The sequence below is a fragment of the Falco naumanni genome, chromosome 9 (genome assembly GCF_017639655.2).
Source record: "Falco naumanni isolate bFalNau1 chromosome 9, bFalNau1.pat, whole genome shotgun sequence".
Classification (NCBI taxonomy): Eukaryota; Metazoa; Chordata; class Aves; order Falconiformes; family Falconidae; genus Falco; species Falco naumanni.
The window spans coordinates 36,023,323-36,031,812 of NC_054062.1; positions in this window are offsets into that span (position 1 = coordinate 36,023,323).

Below are 8,490 nucleotides of genomic sequence, written 5' to 3' on the forward strand. Positions count from 1 at the left end.
ATTGCCCATTGGTAACACTGTAATACTAGAAGTGTTCACAGCATCTAACTAAGATCATCCATTTTAGAGGCTACAAACCATCCTTTGGAAGTGTGTATCTCTCTCCTTGACTACGCAAAACCCAAAGTCTTTGTAACCCAGCATTACCTACATAAATGAGGAGAGCATCCCTTCTATTATTAAGACAACAGAAAAATTTCTACTGAAGCCCATGCTATTTACTAGTTATAATACTGAAATAATAGTTTAGAGCTGGACACATAAAAGGTTTGACACATCTAACCATCTCATACTCCAGCTATTCTGACTTCGCATGTTGCTGTTGCCTTCACTGTACAGACATAGATATTTCCTAAAAGTTTAATTTTCCACCAGGAGGGATTCCCTAGATGATTAAATCAGTTCTCTGAGGAATGTGTTGTCACCTATAACATGACTGCATCAAAGCCATCAAATTAAGATACTTTAGCCTTAAGAAGATTCAAACCTGATACTCTTTTTAGTTTGTTGTTTGTTGTATTGGTGGGGCTTGTTTGTTTTCCTTCAGCTTCAAGACTTGTCTTGGTGGGTAAAGGAAAAAGACAATGTCACACAGTGAGCTAAGCAGCTCAACCAACTCAAACACTGCTTCAAAATATACGACACTGCTCTTCTGCTTGATTTGGACTGATGACCACACTACTCTCTGCTTTCTCAAAGCTGTTCCATATTGTATTAAAATAAACAAAACTGAACACCATAACAGGGGCATGACTTGGATTCTTCAGATCCCTGCGGTGTGCTCTTATCCAAATTCTTTTCCTGTGTGATCCAGTGAATATATACATTTTACTCTGGAAAATGGAAGAGCTTCAACAGGTAAGTATAACAGATGAAAAGCTCAGACAATGAAAGCATAAGTTACATGGATTATAAAATAGTAATTTTTGCAAGGCTTATAAATAGACCAGACTTAGATTTTCAAGGGAGAAAGATATTACTATTCTATAACTATCCCTCTGCTAAAAAGCATGCCCTACCCAAATAGGGTATTTTTATACTATTTATTGAGTTGAAATAAAGACTGAACATAGAAAATAGCAGCACAAGTGGAGTTTGCCAAAATTGAAGGTGATCAATATATAAGAAGGTAACTTCAAATTTGGGAACAAAACAACCACAAAAAAGCCTAATTCTCAAGCATCCTGGCACCCAGTGGAAAACATTACCTTAATCTAGACTTGCATGTTCCCTATGGATAAGTACTTAAGATGGCTTACTAAGTTGACTCCTAACTCACCAGCATGTCTTAAAAAATAGCCCAAATAAAACCAGATTTTTTTACACCTTCCTAATCAATTACCCTTTAAATTTAATTGAAGGAAATTCAGCAGGTCAAATGCCAAGTTTCAACCTCACCTCTTTGAGTTACTACTAATGAATGGAAATTGAATTTGCTTCATGAACACAGATCCTTACATATAAACTATTTACTTAATAAAGCAAGTCTTAGCAAAGCAACTTCTTCACCAGTACTCACAGTGGAATATTTGAGTAACCATGACCCCAGGTAACTATAAATTGGAATGTCCAGCCCATGTGGCCTACTCAATGACATCAAACTGAGAAAAAGTTCTAGGTTATTTATAATACATAAAAACAGATACCCAAGATTTTGCTGATTTTTTTAGTATTATCCATAGTAAAGATTAAAATTTTATAACCATAGGTGTAACAAATTTCTTTTAAGGCAGTAAAGCAGTACTCAAATCAGAGACCCTTATTGTATATTCAGATCAGCTCAGTTGTAGAAACTTCCTTTTTTAAATGTTAAACTTCAGGAAATCTAAAAGCCAAATTACCTCTGAAAGCCTGTAGTGCTTGTAGAACAGATTAATAGATCTCAGAATGAATACATTACCAATGAAGTTACAAAATGCTTGCATCAGGTTTTCTCCACAACATTTCATGGTATATTAAATAATTGGTTCCACAGAGCAAAGCAGAGATGTAGAAAAGTATTTTCAAAAAAGCTAGAAATAATGCACGTAAGTCTGTATTACATGCGCACTGCTGTGCATTTTAAAAGTTCAACAGATTCTGGAAGCACCACCGACAAAACCTAATACATTCACTGTAACTCAGACACTAACTAGAAGTAAAAATGGAAATTAAAGGTACGAGGCAAAACCCACAACTCACAAAACCCCAAGAGCAGCCTATGTGTTAAGTATCCTTACAAAGCTTACTACATTCAAGCATGGAATCCAGCATGGGCTTCTGTCTGCACAGGACATTGAAGCACCTGTGAAGCACTGTGGGACAGAAACTGGTAGTGGAAAATGTAGGAAGGGAATTCTGCCTCAGAACAACTTACGCACACTGAAAGGCTGCATGTGTTTCATTCATTTGTAACAACCTAAGTAACTCAGTTGCTCCACTGGGTTTACTTAATCACAATGAAGTCTGCCAATACACAACTCTGAAAGTTTGTCTCCCTACCATCAAGAGGCGGTACACCTCAAACGGCAATCTTTTCTCTTACCATTAAAAGAGGGACAAGGAAGGACTTGTATTGCTCCTAAGTGAGTAGATGCTAGCTAGCCCTACCTTGGAACAGGTAACATTGTATCTGAACAGATCTACTGGACGTTTGGTCATTTCTAGACATAAACTGTGTATTGAACCATATATTGATTCTGGACACACACCGATTAACTTTATAAACATACTATTGAGACTTTGTAATGAAAAGGAAACATAAGGAAATGAAAGAAAAAAAAAAAACCCTCCCACAAATTCAAGACCTAAAACAAACATAAGACCTAAACTACACACAATGATGTAAGGAAGCCCAGGAGGGAATAGTTGGGCAGCTGCCAAGGCAGGCATGCAGAAGTACATTAAGTCATGAAGCCACAATGAAATTGTAGTGGAAAGGAACTGGAGGAAAACAATTAGGCATTCGCTTAAAGAGAGAAAACAAAGACACAGACTTCTGGGCCACTGATTAAAGACCTAAGCAGGAAAGTGAGTAACTGAGGAGAAACTTTAGGAACAGGTTTCAGGAAAAGAATTCCACTTCTTTTCATTCTGTTTAGGGAATGTAGCCCTTTAAAAGAACAACAACATAAGGAACTGAAAAGGTAGAAGAAAAATACTAGTATCTGGAATACGAAGAAACGATTAGTCAAGTGTTTACCCTCAGCAGATTGCCATTTTAAGTGTTCAGCTTGTAGGCTCTTGATATAAATGAAAAATACCTCTGTAAGGGACGTACATCTCCTTCTAGTGCCTGATCATTTCTTTCTCCTCCCCCCATCTGCCCACCCTCCCAACTAATAAAATCCAATGTCTATTTAAATCCACGTTAGTACATTGGATGCAAGACTGGATATCTGTAAATGGCAGGTACAGATACGCTTCTTTGCATACTGTTCCTTCCCTACCTCCTTTGATGAAGGCTCATCTCTTTCTGCAGCTCACAGAAAACGTGATGGTCCTTTCCTGCTGTCTCAGGGGACACAGTTGTATTAGCCACAATCGATGGAGCAGAAGAACATTTGCCATAAGAGATAGTGGCAGATGTAGTTTTTGAGAAATGTTCTTTGCAACGTGCTCATCTTTCAGCTGGTAATATAGATCTCACCCAAAGCCATCTTTTCCTTTAAAAACTTCTGCATTCTGCCATTCTCCCGCCCTCCCCCCCCCCCCCTTTTATTTTCCCTTGCTTTACTTTACCCTTCTAACTGTCCCCTTGATAAACAACATGTTATTTGTTTCCTGTATTTCTTTTTTTCTCTGATGTTACTAATGTCCCCTTCACAGATGAATACTCCCAGACTGTTTTGATCTCTCTTGCTCCTCATGCAGTGAGACAACCCTGGAAGCTAACACTTTCATATGTTACCCCCACCACACACCCTACAAGCTTCAAATCCCATGCTGGCAAGCTTCAGATTCACTGTATTTTAGTAAGTTCCACAGTCAATAGCTGATCAATGTCTTTCTTTTTCTTTTATACTTGGGACAGTGACAGCCATTCACCATAGACAAAGCAAGGCCTTGACAAATGCTTTCTGAGCATGTTCGACTTGATTATCCAACCACATTTTGATCAGATGGACTACTGCCTTCAAAGGAGACTCATTGTGTATGTCAATGCTGTTTAACACAAAAAAGGCTGCAGATTGGAGCCACAGGATTTCAAGTGAGCAATCATTTTATAATTCAACTTCATAGTGAATTCAATGTTCCTTAAAAAAAGGTTGGAGTCTCCTTGATCACAAACAATAGGAACAAAAGCATCTGTGTTCCTCCTCCAGTGTGCTGCTGCTCTGCCTGCAACCATCACTGCTGGATAAGCGAACTGTTCATTCACCTTCACATCCAGAAAGGTTCTTGAGCTCTTTCCCTGGTGATCCCCATTACTACTGCTTTAGCAATGACTGTAATGACAGCTTTCACCCAAAGGTATTTCGTTATCAATTGCCTAAGCTATTTAGCGTCCAGCCTGAGAATTTGATAGAAACACAGAATTTCATTTGAATTTTACACACACACACAGAGTATTAGCCACTACTTTGGCTCTCAGCAAAAGATCCCAATTCATCATTTTGCCAGTATGAAATGTGCTGCTTAATTGCTCAGAAGTCAAGTTACATTAACACCAGCATTAGCTATTGAAAATTGGCAGAAATACCATTAACAGATGAAGCATCATTTAAATTAAATGCTTCATTTGTATTTTTTTCTATCAAAATTAATGCATAGGAAATGGGCATAGTCAACTTTAAAAAGAGTATTTCTTTTTGGTGAGGAAGAAAGCGAAGAAGAATTTTTGACTGAACAAAACTCAATCACATTTGTTTTGTTACATGTAATTTTAGAAATGGAAATGAACACTTGACCTACCACTTCTCAAAATAAATGTAGGCACTTCTAAAAGAAATGTAAGTGGTTTCAAAGATGAATTTAGATATCTAACTGTGGACATCTCTATTTCAAAAATCTCTACTTTAATTTCCTATCATAGCATCTATTACAAATGATTCAATATTAATAAAAAGAGTTTATTATAATCTTGCCAAGTAACAGGTTCAAAACAATGAAAAGAAACGGGATTTTCTTCAGCATATAATGTTGGAATTTACTGCCACAAAATGTTGTGGAAACTAAAAATGTAAAGTGGGTTAAAGAGGAGAAACGTTAATGAAGAATGGATTGCCTCATAGATGTTAACAATGGTTGGGTAAATGCCTGGTTCAGAATTAACTTATTTTGGGGATACCTTCCCACTTTTTCAGCAAAGAATCCCATTATGCATGTCCTGCTTCTACACAAATCCCCTTGGAATTTGCTACTGCACAGTTTCACAAGCTACGAGCCAGATGAGCCTCTGTGTCTGACTAAATATAGAAGTTTTTATGACTGAATAGTAACATCTAGGAACTACAGCAAGGCTAAGCTGTCCCTGCAGAAGTCATAGATACAAGGAATTGCAAGAGCTGAAAAAGTTCTGGTAATTAAGAGTCATGTTTCATGTTCTTAAAGTAACACAGCTATTCATATTTACCTGTGCTTTGTTCTCAGTGACACTAAAGGGTGACTTTCATATTGAACATATATAAAGTCTAACTTGCTCTCCATGATGCCAAGGGCTTCAGGGAAATCTGATAAAATGCTACTCTGGAGTCATGGAACTTGGTACAGTCAAGTCTTACACAGGAAGTATTTCTTAGTGTAAATTATGATTAGTTTCTCTTTCCTACTTACAGTTATATCTTTGGCAGAATCCCACATAAAAGGGTGGATAGTTCACGTGCTTGTTCAACTATTTCCTGAAAAAACTATCAAAATGAAAATAACATGGAAAACACAGACCAAACAACTTCATTCTGTCTTTCACTGTTAAGATCTGACAGTAGATTTCTATTTTCCTAAAACTGTATGTGTTTGATTGCTGACACAAAAATAATCATCAAACTTAGGAGAAAAAAAAAAAAGCAACGTGACATTTTAATGGGTCAGATTATGGAAACAGAAGTGTAAGTTCCATCTTAGAACCTCTAGCCACCAGATACATCCATCAGAATTACTTATTTCAGTCACTGCCATTTTAAAGCAAAATAAAAGAAAAAAAAAATCAGTTAGCTTACTAAAAGCTGTTCAGTCTAAACTATAAGGATTAGATCTTGTGTCACAGTATTTCAAGCCAAATATTTAACATTAATATCAATCATATTACATTGTACTTGAGACACTCATAAGAATAATTTTGTGGCAGTGGTGTATTTTGCAATAGTGCTACTACAGCTTAGAGTTATGTTTCTGGTGGTTTACAGTCTGGTAGAAAAATTCACAGCAGTAAGAAAATCCACAGACTAAGATAAGTCCACCTCAGTCATAAATATTTTCACTGTAGGCCATCACTGTCAGAAAAAAAAAAAATTATTTTATAGCATATTGCTCATCTGCAGACTATATTTTCAAGGTATTTTTGGATTGAGTCATCAATGAGGTTATGAAAGGATTGACCTACTGCTTTGAAGGCATGACTTCATTCAGTTGTAGCAAAATATACATATGCATGGTACATACTGAGCCTTTTGAAAACCTCCTAATCATGTATTCATGTATTTATGCAATGAAAGGAGCTATTTTGCTTTATGTCACATCAAGTGAAGAAGAAAATACCAAATAATTATATTGACTAGTGAAATGAAGTTGGCAGCTGTGTGAACAGAAAAATCACTGTTAGTTTCTTTTCTGTAGCACTAAAATACCGTTTGCAGTGCCTTGCTTATCTGTAGGTTTCATGTAAACAAAAACACTAACAACGGACTAATATTTGAATAATTGTTGACCTTCCCACATAGCCAGAGACGAAGTGGGAGATTCAACATTAACTTTCTAAATGCAGACTGATCACTTCAGTTTCAGCCAAGCCAAAACCACGAACCTATGGCTTTGTCTGTCTTCAAAAAAATACGAGAGATATCAGTGAGGAGACAAAGACAACATAGCAATACTAGAATTAACATCCAGTAGTAAATACAGGCTGTGAAACAGCTCCATTTCATATGGTATCTCTTATTGTATTAATTACATGAAGCATTATTCTAACTCGCTAATATTTTTTAGTGGATTCCAGACAGCACTTCATGGCTTTCAAAACAGAACTGGATTCTGAAGCTTAGTGATTGAGATTTTCTGTCCTAGCTCAACATACTCTCAGCTGATGTGTGACTGTCACTACCATACTATAGATCAATGAATGGCAAGTTCTAAAAGACAAAAACAATATGAAAAACTTCTACAGGAAAAAAAGTAAAAACCATGATGTATAAAAGCCATAATCTTAATACACCATAGATGCTAGAATTGAAAAACGATGTTGTCCTGATTTCAGCTGGGATGGAGTTTAACTTTCTCCTTAGTAGCTAGTACAGTGCTGTGTGTTGGCTCTGATGTGAGAACAATGTTGGTAGGACACTGATGTTCTTAGCTCTTGCTGGGTGATGTTTATACTAAGTCAAGGACTTTTCGGTTTCTTGGACCTTGCCAGCCAGAGGACTGGAGGGGAACAAGAGACTGGGAGGGGACACAGCCAAGACAGCTGACCTGAACCAGCCAAAGGCATATTCCATACCATGGGCCATCATGCCTGGTATATAAACTGGGGGGGTTAGCTGGGGCCAAGGGATCATTGCTCAGGGACTGGCTGGGCATCGGTCAGCGGGTGGTGAGCAGTTGTACTGTGCATCACTTGTTTTCCTTTCTCCCTTTCCCTTTGGATTTTATACTTTTCCCTACCTTTCCATTATAACTATTATTGTTGTTGTTACCTTTTTATTCTGTTTAAATTATTAAATTGTTCTTATCTCAACCCTCGAGTTTTACATTCCTTTCTGATTCTCCTTCCCAACCCTCTGAGTTGGGGGAAGTGAGCAAGCAGCTGCGTGGTCCTTGGTTGCTGGCTGGAATTAAACCACAACAGATGCCTAATACAGAACCACACGTGGAAGCAGTAATAGTAAGAAAAACTCTGGATAGATACAGGAAAGTGAGGAGTGAAATATGACTAGCCATGCAGATCAAGAAGGCTAAATTTTAGGGGGTGAGGGGATAGGTCAGTTTAAAAAAATATTAGAACTTCACAATCATGCATTTGTAAACACAGATCCCCTTCTTTTTAACAGTTCTGTATAGAAAGGCCCCCTGGAGCTATCCATATTTCACTGATTGCTCTATCAAAGCAATGTCGTCTACTTGTAAAATAGAAAAGCATTTATTTGAAAGTTATGTTTTATTAGTTTGACTATGTGATCTGGATTTGAGCTTTCTACAAAACATGACAAAGGACACTGAGACCATATGGTAATCTTCCAACAAGCTGGTTCTGTACATCTGCTGGCTTCTGCATGTCAAGTGCTCCAGATTATTTTACTTGGGTCTCTTCATCACACACAAAATTAATGTAAGCAAACAATTCAACGGCTATGTGTAACA